The 15,762-nt window shown below is 29.3% G+C and overlaps 1 pseudogene; it reads right to left on the reverse strand.

Annotated features, from left to right (window-relative positions):
* Window positions 1-13,760: 13,760 nt before the first annotated feature.
* Window positions 13,761-14,508, reverse strand: LOC111636968 (annotated as a pseudogene).
* Between the last annotated feature and the right edge of the window lie 1,254 nt (window positions 14,509-15,762).

Genomic DNA, 15,762 nt, shown 5'->3' on the forward strand with positions numbered 1-15,762 from the left:
GCGGAGTAGCAGTGACGTCAATCTTACGCTTTAATTGTTGCCTCGCCTATAGGCACCTGTTGAATGGCCGTTTTTCCTCGCGTTTAAACACTTCTTAAGCATATTTTACATAGGCATTACGTGTATAAAACACGCACTCACAGGAAAAGAGTTTACGTTCCCACGACGGAATAACTTTCCGTTTCCGAACTTCGAACGGAAACGGAAACGATAGAAAAACTTCCGGTCATGCAGCGAATTGAGGAATTTCCTCCGATTGTAGGCGTCGAGTGGCATCCTTGCCAAATTTCCTATATACAAACACGAATTAAACAACAGTAATACCGAAAAAAACAATACAGAAACGTACCAGAAACACATGCATCCAGTAAGAAAATTTCACACGGCTCCCTTAGCGTGACGCGCCATTAAAAATCCTACAATAAAAATCCAATTTTTTAAATAAAATATTTACGATTTCGTTATTAAAGTCGTACGAAAGACCCACTAAACACAAGTCATGAAACGAATCGCTTCTATTGTCAACATTTATGAATAAATGAAAACATTCCCCGCAACTCGAACGTAAGCTTTAAGTGTCTCTAAAGTAACAAATTTAACGATTTCTCCTAACGTGACGTGAAATATTTACACGATCTTCACGTCACGTAACCTAACCGTGCGTCATATCTTTTTATATATCGAAGAGTGAGTGTGTGTGACGTGTTTTTTCGGTCCCGTGTGACTCCCGCTGTCCATCCTTTTGTGTTTGTCAACTACATACAGCGGGCAGTCAACATGTCATAATGACTTCAAAATTCTATGCTTTATCTTCCTGGATATAGAGTCACGTGGAGCGAAAACATTCCCTCCCTAACTGTTACTAAATGTAATTTTATTAATTAACAATATATAAAAAGCTCCCAATACATTTATATTCTCTACTTTAAGAAGCAAATATCGTTGAGGAATTTTTAGCACTGCCCTCAAGCCACTAGGTATTTCGTTTTTTGTATTTTTTTACCTTTTTTTAGTAACTGCAACCCTGAATAAAAGTCTTCTTTGATTTCAAAAAATAATCCATCTTTTGCTTGCTTCAGTGTGTGCTGTTTTCTTTTGCTGTTAATCCTAATACGAGAAAGGAAGCTTAAAATCGTTGTCATCACTGCATTTTTTTCTTTCTTTTTTTTTTTTTTAACTTTCTTCTTCTTCTCCTTCTTCATCGTTAACCTTCGTGGAAGTGCCATAGTTTCGTTTTCTTTGTTCGGATTTAATTTAACGTTTCGTCCTTGCTGTAATTCATATGTAGCGTCTGTATGTCTGTTATGTGGAATTCATGCGAATAATAACAATAACTGTAAAAATGGTCATTAAAAATTGCGGGTGTTACGCGTTTTGATTGTCCTTTATTTCTAGGATCCACACTTTAAATAATATCCTCGAAGGATTCCGAAAGCGGAACCCTGCTTATACTTTTCCAAAGATCCACTTTATGAATAATATTTACTTTTACGATGCAGCATTTTGATGGATCGCTAGCAAAATCCATGAGTTATTTATATATGTGTGCAGATCTTAGATGGATAGATGATGATCCATCCGATTAAGATCTATATAATGAATTAAGGATCTATGGATAAAAAATTAAGAATAATTCGGAAGTATTGTAGGCCTCTATATGCTACATTTTGATCAACAGTTAAGCCACTTTCAACTGAATTTATAATATAATTATCAATATTAAATCATCATATATGCTTATTTTAGTTGTAAAAACGTTTAATAGTTTTTTTTGGAGGGAGAAATTATTTATATCCAAGTTTATTTCTAAAAAATTAAAAGAAAAACGTTGCTTTAAATACGTATTCTTCAGCTTTCCTGTTGTAATAAGTAAAAGTAAATAAGAAATTTGGAAATAATCTTGCATCAAATCCTTATCCTTTATACTAAAATTCACATAAAATAAATTAAAGTTTTAATTTAATATTAGAAAGTTTCTTTAACTCATAATTCATAATATTATTTAGGATTAAATTCCTGTATATTTACAGGAATTTTAATAAATATTATAAAAGTACCAACATTATATTTATCAGTTTGTATAATGCATACTGCGAGTAAGAAGAAATACAGTAAACTCGCATTAAATTCGTATAAGAGGAGATTCTCGACCATCGGTTACAACCGAAGTTAAACATGATTTACAACACGCTCAAATGCATTGACTGCATCAGAAACATTCGTTTCAACTGTAAAAAGAAGACTTGTAAAACAATGGTCAGGTAGAATAACGTTATTCATAGCTAGAGGGATGTTTACAATCGGTCCTAAGAGTCGTAAACTACCTCCCCACCCAGGACATAAAGTGGTGACACGTGGGTGTGATTCGCTATCCTCGGGCTGGATGCAAGAATACTCTAGCTGTGTGTGTCCTGCACCTGGAGAGTTTTACCGGTCGTAAAACAACCCAAATACACGAAATTTAGAAAAAGAAATAAATATAAAAAAAAAGCGCAACCCCCATATCCAATTACGCTTTCGTTATCCACAAACAATAAAAAAAATTCCAAAAAAAAAATTAATAATAATAATGCTTCAAATCGATAAAACCGAGCGGTGAGATAATAGGTGAGGTGGAATTAATTCAACAATCTGCCTCCTTTGAAGAGTTGGAGTGAAGGATTCTCTCATCAATCTCACCTTCCATCCAACTAAACGCTTGACGTTTGTAATATGTTTTTGCCTGTAAATATCACTGTGGGGCATTAAGAGAAAGAGTGGAAGAAGAAGAAGAAGAAGACGAAAATAAGAAAAGGGTTGAATTAAAAATTTTGCATCCACCTGTCCGAGTTAGGAACGTCGTTCGACTGACCCGACCGAAAGGGGGGAGGAAAGAAATAAAAGAAAACTTGGGTAGTGAGATTCCCGCGAAACATAAATTCGCCCCCGGCCTATACCACGTGATCGAGAAAAATTAATCATTTTGCTGTCTGCCTACCTTTGTCGGCATGGCCTGGGATACAATTAAACAACCCGGGCCGATTTCACATACATCATTTCTTCACTTCGCAGAACTTTCATTCCGCCATTTTAATTATTTTTTTTCTTTTTTTTTTTTTTATATACCTTCCTTTCTACCTTCTGTCTTTTCTACTCGCGAAATAAATGATTCCTATAATTTAGTATAGTAGCTGGCCTAGAATACTTTTAGCTTGAGTCAAGGTTCCAAAAGTACTGACCTTTTCGGACTACGTTTATATATTCGGAGTGTGGCCATGTGTAAAATCATCATCATTCCATTTTGAAGGGCCGGGGGGTTACGCGTAGCGGCAATTAACAACTAACGATCTAACAGTCTGCGGTTTTTGGCTAAGGAATAGTGAACGAAATTTTGTGATAATGAAGTAAATTGAGGTTGTTATTATTTTTCTACGCTTCAGCAACACAGGAAATGGAGGTTTCGGAGTAATCTGGTCGTTAGTTCTTCCTCCGATCTCGACAAATTGGTAGGTTGGGTGACTCCACTCCCACAGTTTGGGTATTTAATTAGTGTTTTTTGCATTCTTTCTCACAGGCTCGATGTCGAAATAATCGGCAATTAAAATGTTATACAATTATGCCTTTCGACACTTGTTAATTCTTATTGAGGGTTAGATATAAGCGATAAGATTATGACTTTGTTCGCTTTCCCATTTCTATGCCCTTCTTTCCTAACGAATCAGGGTTAATTGGATTTCGTGATTTTTTCATATAAAATATTTTCCAATATTCAACTTTATCGATATTATTTTATTATTTTTTTTATTTCCCACTATAGAGAAGAACTTGCCGTTTCGTACCATCTGGTGGGAATTTTTGATACTAATTTTTTAATCTGTTTCGTTTAAAAATTATTTTTTTAAATATTTTCTATTGAAAATATATATGAATAGTTTAAAAATTTAAATATTTAAATTTAAAAACATACTACGTAACTCTAACTTCTGAGTTAATTTTTTTACATAAAGAGGTCTTTGTTACTGTTTTATGTACTCGAAAAATTCATTAGGAACAAAATGATTTACAAAGAATTGACGTTACGCACGATATATGAAATGTTACGTAGAAAGTGAGCGAATAAATTACAAATAACATAAGAAAGATAGACCTGTATACATACAAATTGCTGTGTTATTAAACAATTCGCGTTACAAACAATATATGAGAACAATCGAAGTTATAAATACAAGATATAAAGTATAATAAAAGCACTTTAAAACAAAGAAAAAAGCTGAAACTGATAGAAACAGTTCGTAACACAGAAACACGCGTAACAAATTAATAAAATTGCGGCGTTACTAAACGAAATTTACAAAGTATTTACCTGTAAATCGAGTTAACTTCAAATATAAAATATAAATATTGCATTTATAACGTTTTTTTCTTAACTCGGATTACGATCGTAACGCAAAATAAAGAATTTGTCTTTGTAAAAAACGAAGCAATAGGCCCTTTGCGTAAGCTGATAATCGTATTAAAGGGACAGAATAAGATTATACATATCTTCTAATTAATATCTATCGATTAAAACTAAAGACTAGCAGCAGCAGTGATTGATAATAGTGTCAAATATGTCAAGGCAGGTGATTATGTACAAGGCATTGGCCAAATTGTTACCACATACAGCTTCAACTCGGCGAAAAAGTTCGAATCGATGAGCGTTAACGCCTGATAAAAAATGAAAATAATGTTGTTAATGCCGATTTATTCGCTTTAATTTATATTTTAGATTATTATTTATTTAAATACGAGAATAATTTAAGTTAGTAATTAGAAATAATTCGCTTTACTAACTAAGAACTTGCGCTAACAATACGCGAATCTACGAGAGAAAACGAGTCACTTCACATATAATTTCCTATATTTACAAATATATCTACGTTACAATCTATAGAATATGTAGCTACGTTACAAATATTGTTAAAATTATACAAAAAAAAAAGTTATTTTGAAGGTTTTACAGGCAATCTCTAAGCGTTACAACGGTACAGGTTATATGTATGCTTATTATAGAAAACTATGTAAACAATCATCAAACAACCAGCACAGAAAACATAAGTAGCTTATGTTTTCTGTGTTACAAACAGAAAACATAAGCCACTTGAAGAGTATAAGAGAAAATCCGCGCTACAAATTACATAAAATACATAGAAACAGTTGGAAGAAGAGATGGAAATGATGGTATTTTTTGCGTTACAAACACACGAAGACATGGAAATGGGTTGGGAAAAGGACGGAAAAAGAACCGAACAGTTGTTAATTAATAAACAAACAAATATTAAACACGTTGAGGAATAAATCAGAGAGATTACATTGGACAATAATTCAGGAAAGAATAGGAACAAACGAAAAGAAGTGGTGAACAAACATTAGGAGAACAAAGAAAAGTAAGATTTTAATTCAACCCTCACTTATCATCGACTAGTAAAGAGTAGAAAACAAAAGAAAAGTGCTTCATCTGGTTTAAACGATAAATTGTCGACTTTTCAGCACATTCTTTTACTTTTCAAGCGAGAATGTCACCAAAACAAAACGTCACCAACAAACTTAACGTCGTCGGGATACATTTTTAAACCCACATTTAGGGTATAATTAGGTTTATACGTGACATTTACGACTGACGGGGTCTGCAATGAAAGTCTGCTGGCATTTATCACCGGGACGAGCTGTCACTACTAAGCGGACAAATTTTTCGTTGAGGGAGAAAGCTACATTAATTAATTTTGTTTCTAGACTAGGGAGTATGGGGGGACGACACAACGTTGGGGGGACGCCAGGGGGATTAGTTTCGGCTGTCCGCACATAGCGTTAACACGATAATCAACTCGACCTGTACAGTTTTAAGTTTTATTACCCATTAACTCTGGTGGCCACTATCAAACCCGATTGAGTATCATCGGCGTGACGTNTTTGTATATGATAATTAACTAAAAATTTAATGCATTTTAAAATGCAGTACTTGTCTTCTTCCCTCTTGTGGGTATTAACAAATAAGAGGGCCTTTTTTATTGAGTTCTACCAGGCCCACGATGAGGGGTGAGGAACAGGGCCCTATATATTCGGACAGAGACGTCAGAAAAAACATATTGAGTTTATATAAAATAAGATGAAATTCTTTGTTACATTTTTCAGGCGTTGCTTCATTCCTCTTGCATAAGAAATATTTATAAAGTAATTAAATGTCAATACCAGTCCACCCCCCTATAACACTATTGATTTTTCTGTTTTATAAGAATTCCATGTTGTACGAGTTACTTAGATTTTACAAATATGTGTGCCAGGCTGTGAGCGGCTCACGTATTTGTAAAATCTAAGTTACTCGTACAACACAGAATTCTTATAAAACGGAATTATCAATAGTGTTATAGGGGGGTCGACAAGATATTGAAAAGTTTCCCTTTCTTTTTCCTTTATCCAAAGTAAATTTTGTCAGTAAATATGATGAGCAACGTTATCATTTATAATTTAAAAAAAAAAATCATTCATGAAAAAGCATAAATTAAAAAAAAAGTGTAGAAGTGAAAATGATATGTTACAATATTTATGCTTTTTTGTCATGATGTTTTTATCAGAACAGCTTACAACATTACTGTTGAAGCCAAATACACTTTAAAGTGTGATTTTTTAATTTAAAATTTAATAATTTAACAAGCGTGAAGAGTTTGAAAGGAAAAAATTTACAATTTATTAACAAAAATGCAAATTCTAATTTGCTAAAATTCATAAAGAAACACACTTGTCTTTTTAAAACTTTTTAATAAACGGTAAAGAAATAATGACGCAACTTAATTTAGTTTATTAAACAAAAATTAATGGTAATTAAATTACATCACATTAATATCTAAGAAACCTTTCGTAAAATGTTCTCTCATAACTGAACCCGTTTGACCCTCCCCAAATGAGTCCAGTTTGGCCAATTACTTTCTTCAAATACTAAGTAATGCCTTATTTTCCCCTTTTTTAGTGTATGTATTTATAATAAATTATTAACTAAATAACTAAACATTTCAAATACATTGTAATAACTTGAATTACTTCTTCAAAGTGATATATAGCAATATAAATATCTCGTAAATTTGAACGTAAAGCCTACTTGGCCCAGTATCCTAAATCTGGGACAGTCGTAACGTGTAACATCAATGATACAGAATATAATTGAACAATATTCATCAGAAATTTATTTCATATAAATAAATTTATGAATATATTGATTAATCTGAATATGATTTTCTCATTTATTAAGCTTAAACTTAGCAAAAAAATATTTATTCCTTAATTGTGTCGATCCTCCGAGTTAAAGCTGTATCAGAAATGTCTTCTTTGATGCAAAGGATCACGATGTATAAAAGATATAAAAATGAAATTGCATCTTTTATAACTAAAGAAAAAATTTCTGGGTTATTGTACGCATATTTCGCATCGAAAATTCAATAAATATTAAATAAACAACAAAAGATTTCTTTTTATTTCATCATTGAAGCCATTCTAATTAACTTTTACATACGAAATTTCTTGAAACGAAAAACAAAAAGTGTCAGACTTAACGCCATCCTTCACCGAATAAATAGATTTAAATACGTGCAATAATTTTTAATACAGACTTTTGACTGTCCATTTTACAAATTATTATAATTAATCATATTTTAATTTGTTGAAGTAAAAAAATTAGCCAATTGCAATGCGAATATCTTTGAAAAATAAGAATATTATCACGTATTTTTTTTTTCTTTCCGCAAATCAACTTAACGAATTAATTTAATTACAAAATAAAAATGGACGTATATCCATTTTTGTTTTGTAAGTAATTAAAGAATAAACATCACATCAACATGTCATATTCAAATTAAATACATATAAGTTATGTATCAATTTCTATATGAAGATGCCATTATTACACAGAAATTCCACCCAATTTAAGTAAGAGACATTAATATCTTGTAATGAAAATTATTTCATAAAACTTATTAAAATAATAAAAGAAAAACGAAATCTATTTAGTGTTTTCACAGGGCAAATGGAGTAAAAGGAATCAACAATGAAGAAGGTTATTTTAAAATGATATCTTCTAAAGTTTCTTATAATATCTTCACTTTTATTTCTAAGAAGTATCTTAATCTGAAATAATTGCGTTAAAATACATGGTGATCAATGATTATGATTAAAGAGTAGGTGTTCAAAGCCCTCTGTTCAATGAACTATTGGGCAAATCTCTATCAAATTTAGTATACATACTAAATTTGTTCCTAGTATACGATTTCGATTTACGGGAAAGTATTTTACCTCAAAATTCTGCTGTAGTGCCACGTCTTCTAACAAATCTCGGATATAAAAAGAATCACAGTTTTTCACAATTTTTCTGCAAGTGAATAGTTATGGTATGAGTACCATTTCACGTGTTATTAAAATAAAATTATTGCAATGTGTTTCTTAACTCTCAAGATCTGTTAGAAAACGTTCGTAATATGCACATTAAAGAAACGGCAGTGCCAAACTTTCCTCTAACGATTGAATTTTGAAGTAAAATTTTTCCTAAATTAAAAACCGCATGCTCGGGACAGCATACTAAACTTGGCGGAGATTTGTCCAATAGTTCTTTCTACAGATTTTCTCTTTAATTATAATATTTAAATTACTAAATCTGATTATTATAATTATTTTATAATAAAAAAAAATCTTTTGTATATGAATTCCAAAAATTTTTTCACGATTTTTCGAACAAGTCTATCGTCAAAATTCATAAAAATGACAGCGCTTTATTTATAAATAACTTTTCAAGTACTAAAATCATTTTGTAACAAATACATTAAGTACAGTCGACACCCCTATAACACTGCTGATAATTCCGTTTTATATGAATTCCATGTTGTACGAGTCACTTAAATTTTACAAATGCGTGTGTCGGGCTGTGAACGGCTCACGTATTTGTAAAATCTAAGTGACTCGTACAACATGGAATTCATATAAAACGGAATTATCAACAGTGTTATAGGAGGGGTCGAATGTAATTTTATAAAAATTGATTGTTTAAAAATTAATAATTTTTCCGTTTTTTATCTCAATACAAACCAGAAAATACTTAAAAATATGAAGAAAAAAGGGAAACAAAAAGAAAACACTTCAATCTGTAGATTATTTTCCATGCTTTAAATTTATATTATTTAAATTTTTCATAAATTTTCTTGATTTCACATAACTACGAACATGAACGACCTCGTATAACATGTGCTTGTATTATAGTTTATCCTGAATCCGCGCTCGTTCAAAGAATATTTTGGGGGTAATTCGTATCAAATAAACATAATTTTTTTTCTTGGTATATTCAAATATTATCAAGTTTTTATAACTGTAAAATTAAATACTAAAATTTATCATTGTTTGTCTATGCTCTTATTTTATTTATTTGACTTGCCAGCGGCGCGGCGCGCGTGTAAATAATTCAAATAGGAACGCTTCGCGTTTGTGTTCCTCATTAATTCCCTGCAATGTCAATTTATCTTTCTCATTTCCGTTATTACACGAATATTTGCGCTATTAAATGACATAATAAAAAATAAATATTATTACAAACAAGAAAATATCGCGCGCACGATGCGGCGTGTCGCGCGATGATAATTTAATTGTAAGACTAAACGCGCGACGAAACGCGTGCGTAATATTGAAATAATTATTCTACAAATCGAATTTTTTACGATTTTCATAAATTTACCATAATTTAAAGCCCATATCTGACGTATATGCAAATTTGAATACACGTCGTGTGGTGACATCATTAACAGGACTAAGGAAAGGTACCGTGTCTCCATCTATCTGCATATATTAGAATTATGGAAAACATCTAGCATTTTTTTTATTTTAAATCAGATTAATAATAATAAAAAAACATAATTAAATAGAATTAGTTTATAAAATTTTTTAACGAAGCGTGGTAAATTATAATTAATTCGTTAGTTAAAAAAAATTAATTATAAAAAATAATTTAAAGAATTTGATACTAGATGGCGGTAAATATTTTAATTATATTTATTTTATTTCTTTTACAGATTTAATTATTTATAAAAAAAATATAAAGATATATGCAATAATCAAAAAGTTTTTTCTTTTTAAATTCGTTAATGTAATTAAAAGTATCTTATTAATTAAATTTTAAAGTAAATAAAATCCAGTTGATCAGTCAGAATGCATTATATAAATGACGCCGTCACGTTTTTATTATCGATCACGTGGTAATGAACGTCACGCTTACTGTCGCGTCGCGTCGAATCGTATTATGTAACTATATTGTTAGGATATTAACTCGTGTAAATAATTTTATTTAAAAATATAATAATACAATATTTCTTTTTAAATTTATATATATATTTCTATTAGGAATATAGAAACACTTAAGTCAGATAATGAAGTAACGAGTGACGTGACGAAATGCAATTTTCGCCATTCTTTGCGTAATAAACTTAAATATTTAAAAGTTGAATTAACGAATTATGCAAAAATAAAAATACTTTTAAATATATATATATTTTAAATCATTTCAAAAATTATTCCAGAAAGCAAGAAAATTTTTAAAAATTGAACTCTTATCTGTTCAGTTTTATGAAAATTATATTACATTTGTTAAGCTTATATTAATTAAATTATAAAATAACCATTTNCCGTTTTTTATCTCAATACAAACCAGAAAATACTTAAAAATATGAAGAAAAAAGGGAAACAAAAAGAAAACACTTCAATCTGTAGATTATTTTCCATGCTTTAAATTTATATTATTTAAATTTTTCATAAATTTTCTTGATTTCACATAACTACGAACATGAACGACCTCGTATAACATGTGCTTGTATTATAGTTTATCCTGAATCCGCGCTCGTTCAAAGAATATTTTGGGGGTAATTCGTATCAAATAAACATAATTTTTTTTCTTGGTATATTCAAATATTATCAAGTTTTTATAACTGTAAAATTAAATACTAAAATTTATCATTGTTTGTCTATGCTCTTATTTTATTTATTTGACTTGCCAGCGGCGCGGCGCGCGTGTAAATAATTCAAATAGGAACGCTTCGCGTTTGTGTTCCTCATTAATTCCCTGCAATGTCAATTTATCTTTCTCATTTCCGTTATTACACGAATATTTGCGCTATTAAATGACATAATAAAAAATAAATATTATTACAAACAAGAAAATATCGCGCGCACGATGCGGCGTGTCGCGCGATGATAATTTAATTGTAAGACTAAACGCGCGACGAAACGCGTGCGTAATATTGAAATAATTATTCTACAAATCGAATTTTTTACGATTTTCATAAATTTACCATAATTTAAAGCCCATATCTGACGTATATGCAAATTTGAATACACGTCGTGTGGTGACATCATTAACAATTCCTTAATTGTGTCGATCCTCCGAGTTAAAGCTGTATCAGAAATGTCTTCTTTGATGCAAAGGATCACGATGTATAAAAGATATAAAAATGAAATTGCATCTTTTATAACTAAAGAAAAAATTTCTGGGTTATTGTACGCATATTTCGCATCGAAAATTCAATAAATATTAAATAAACAACAAAAGATTTCTTTTTATTTCATCATTGAAGCCATTCTAATTAACTTTTACATACGAAATTTCTTGAAACGAAAAACAAAAAGTGTCAGACTTAACGCCATCCTTCACCGAATAAATAGATTTAAATACGTGCAATAATTTTTAATACAGACTTTTGACTGTCCATTTTACAAATTATTATAATTAATCATATTTTAATTTGTTGAAGTAAAAAAATTAGCCAATTGCAATGCGAATATCTTTGAAAAATAAGAATATTATCACGTATTTTTTTTTTCTTTCCGCAAATCAACTTAACGAATTAATTTAATTACAAAATAAAAATGGACGTATATCCATTTTTGTTTTGTAAGTAATTAAAGAATAAACATCACATCAACATGTCATATTCAAATTAAATATATATAAGTTATGTATCAATTTCTATATGAAGATGCCATTATTACACAGAAATTCCACCCAATTTAAGTAAGAGACATTAATATCTTGTAATAAAAATTANATACTTTTAAATATATATATATTTTAAATCATTTCAAAAATTATTCCAGAAAGCAAGAAAATTTTTAAAAATTGAACTCTTATCTGTTCAGTTTTATGAAAATTATATTACATTTGTTAAGCTTATATTAATTAAATTATAAAATAAATATATTTTGTTTGTAAATAAATAAATAAATTGCAAGCATGTTTTTGCTTCTCTTAGATCAACCATGAATCAATTGTTATCTACAGAAACGACGTTCCACATACCATTGACACTATCGAACGATTGGGATAATGATATCCAGGGAAAACAATGAAGAAACCAACTCGTAAATCACGAAATTGCCACCATGAACGTGCCACGAGATGGTCGTCATCACCATTGATGTCCCAGCATCAGTTACAGATACATTAAAAACCAAGAAAAACTAATCATCCACATCTTAAAATGGCATTTAAAATCGTTAACGTTTTTATAATACGAGTAAAAACATTAAAAATCAGATCAATATTCAAAGAATTACAATTTAAATAATTTATGTTTAAAATAGATTTTTTGGAAATAATTTTTATAATATTTTATCCAAGAACTATAAGGCATTAATCGAGATAATGAATGTCACCGCGCGCGTCAATGTACGCGACGCCGCGCCGCGTCTCTTAGCGAATACAATTTTCACATCACCTGTGATTTATATTTTATAATTTTCGTTAAAATGTTATGAAATATATTATATTTCTGTATTCTTAATATAAATAAGTAAAAATAAACATATAATTATTGATTGTTATACGATGATTATTTTAAGTTATGCGCTTCCTAGCGATATAAAGACAACGGTAATTTTTCTCAGTGTATTATTATGTAATAATAAATATTATTGGTTTTGTATCCGTATTACTATTAAACGTATGAATGCCCTTAAGTATTTGTGTATTTTTCATGAAAAATATAGACAATGAAACAGGTAATATTCACAGATATACAAACCGATACGTATTACGACGCGACGCGGCGCGCCATTCGCGGTTATCAAAAACCGTTCCTTTGTTATATAAATTACTAGCTAAATATTAATTTGAACAATTAAATAAAGAGGTTTTACTGATTTCCTAACGTCTCTCTTTGTCAAAAGTTTTTAAAAAAAGTTACCTGAATGTTTTAATTAAGAATCAGAGCCAAACTCTGACATCTCCCCACATGACTCGCACCAAACTAGATAGATAGAAATGCTGCGCTGCAATCGCCACTGCTGTTTCTATCATCAACATTGAACGTTACGACATCAAATCAGAAAAGTTGTACTTTTACCCATTCAAATCTTTCTTGTTTAAACGTATTTATTATATTTACCAAATGTTAATATTGTGTATAGCCAGAAAAAAACTTTTCATTATATAAAAACGAGTTTTTTAAAGTTCAGACATTCCTAGTTTTTAAAGTTGATAGTAATAATAGGCTATTCACATGTCAAGTTGAGGTGGAAGTAAATTACAGCTGAAGAACTGTCATACTGGCTTTGACTTGTTCCTGTTTCTGAATGAGTTCACAATAGTTATACTGCAAAACTTGAGTTTTTAATTCTTCTTATTATTTGCGAAATGGTTTCTAAGAAGCCATACAATATCGGGGAAGTCTTATAAAATAATTTATAAATAGACAAAAACTTAATTTAGTTAATAATGTTTTAATTGTTGTAAAATATAGGCCTAAATTTAAAATTGGAACAATTTTATCATTTGTAATATTTAAATTTTTTTTTAATTCTTCAATTTTTCTTGGACTTCTTAAGATGTTTTTCTAAATCAATTAATTGGTAGATAAAGCCATAATTTGGATAAACGCTTCTCTTTCTTCTGAGTGTAGTTAAGGCTTGCTCTGCACTCATCCCTCTCTTGATCATGAGAAAAGCACAGACGAGCGTAGCAGATCGTGATACTCCCATTACACAATGCACTAAAACTTTACCGCCTTGAATTGCTTTATCGATAAAATTAGCTGCGACGTCGAAGTATGTATTTATTTTTTCAGAAACGACATCATCGATGTTTAAACCGAGATATTCTACACTCATGTCACCGTAATAAGAAGTTCCAGTGTTGACTTTACCAAAATCTCGACCTTCTGCTGCGTTTAGAATGTGCGTGAAGTTCATGTACCTGAGAAACATCTTACATCTTGCTGATGCCTCGTTGCCTATGTATACATTGGGGAATACTTCGTCACAATCTACTTGACTGTTTTTATTACAGAAACAGGGACTGTTTGGCATCCAGAATCTTTTATTATTCCGTTTTTTTGGTTTAATTCTTGTAAGGATTTTTTCCAAGTTCTTTAATGATTTCTTATTTTTCTTATTGTGATTATCCATAGGTATATATTTCGATGTACTAACAGAATTTTTAATTACATTAGTATGTATTACGTTATAATAGGCTATATAAAATCATTATTTTAAAACAATGAAACGAAATTTTCTTTATAATTTGTGTATAAATACTCTTCTAAAGTCATTTCTGAATATTTAAACGGGACTTTGTAAACTCTCCTTTAGTTATTCGAATTAAAATAAAATTCTCCTTTAACATTCGAATAAAAAATAAAAATACAACAAATATATAAATCGAAAAACTATATAAAAAAATATGTTATTTAAAAATATATTAATGCGAAATGTCCGTCTGTCACATTCTATATAGCAATTGCAACGATGTAAATTATCGTACACAATAACTATTTCTCGTCACATTTATTTATAAATTTAATTAAATAAAAAANTGTCACATTCTATATAGCAATTGCAACGATGTAAATTATCGTACACAATAACTATTTCTCGTCACATTTATTTATAAATTTAATTAAATAAAAAAAAAAAATTAAATATTTTATATTATGGCTCCGAAGACAGTTCAATAAAAATCCCACGCGTCTAAATCAATTAGATAATTGACATTTATTTTAAATACGCAATTCAAACAGTTTTTGAATAATAATTTTTACATTTTTAAGTAAAATTAATGGCGTTTTAATATATTTAAAATGCCATTAATTTCACTTTAAAATATTTGTGCAATGTGACTATAGACCTACGCGTCGTCGCATCGAGATTTATGTTTTGCGAGGAAATGTAATATGATAGAAGAATGAAGGTGTGAACAAACAACTAAAAATTAGACTTTTTTTTTTTTCCTCTCTCTCTCTTTTATTCTGCAAAATTTTAAGCAGAAAAGTAATTGTATTATTATTCTATTTATTAATTTCTTGAAAAATTATAAATTTTAAAAATAACAATTAATTCTACAAAGAACTTAATTTTTATTGATTATAATAATTATTATTTTTTTATAAAAAGAAAAGCTTTAGAAAAAAATGCGTTATCTAAAGTAAAAAAAGATCAAGATTTAAATTAAAAATATAAAATTTATTTCTGTTTTTAATTATTAATGCTTATTTTCTATTTAATTTTTATTTCATTTATAGCAGAATTTTAAATTGAAAAATTAACAAAAAGTTTTCATTCATTCATTATTTTATAAAAGAAACAATAAAAATAATAATAATAAAGTTGTATATAATTTTTTTTTTATTTGTAAGTACAAGATCATTCATTAAAATTATTTTTTCTTTTTATAATAAACAAATTGTAGTAATTTTTTAACACTAAAAAAATTAATTTATTAAAATATTTATA

The sequence above is a fragment of the Centruroides sculpturatus genome, unplaced genomic scaffold (genome assembly GCF_000671375.1).
Source record: "Centruroides sculpturatus isolate CEXI.00-Female unplaced genomic scaffold, Cexi_2.0 scaffold60, whole genome shotgun sequence".
NCBI lineage: Eukaryota > Metazoa > Arthropoda > Arachnida > Scorpiones > Buthidae > Centruroides > Centruroides sculpturatus.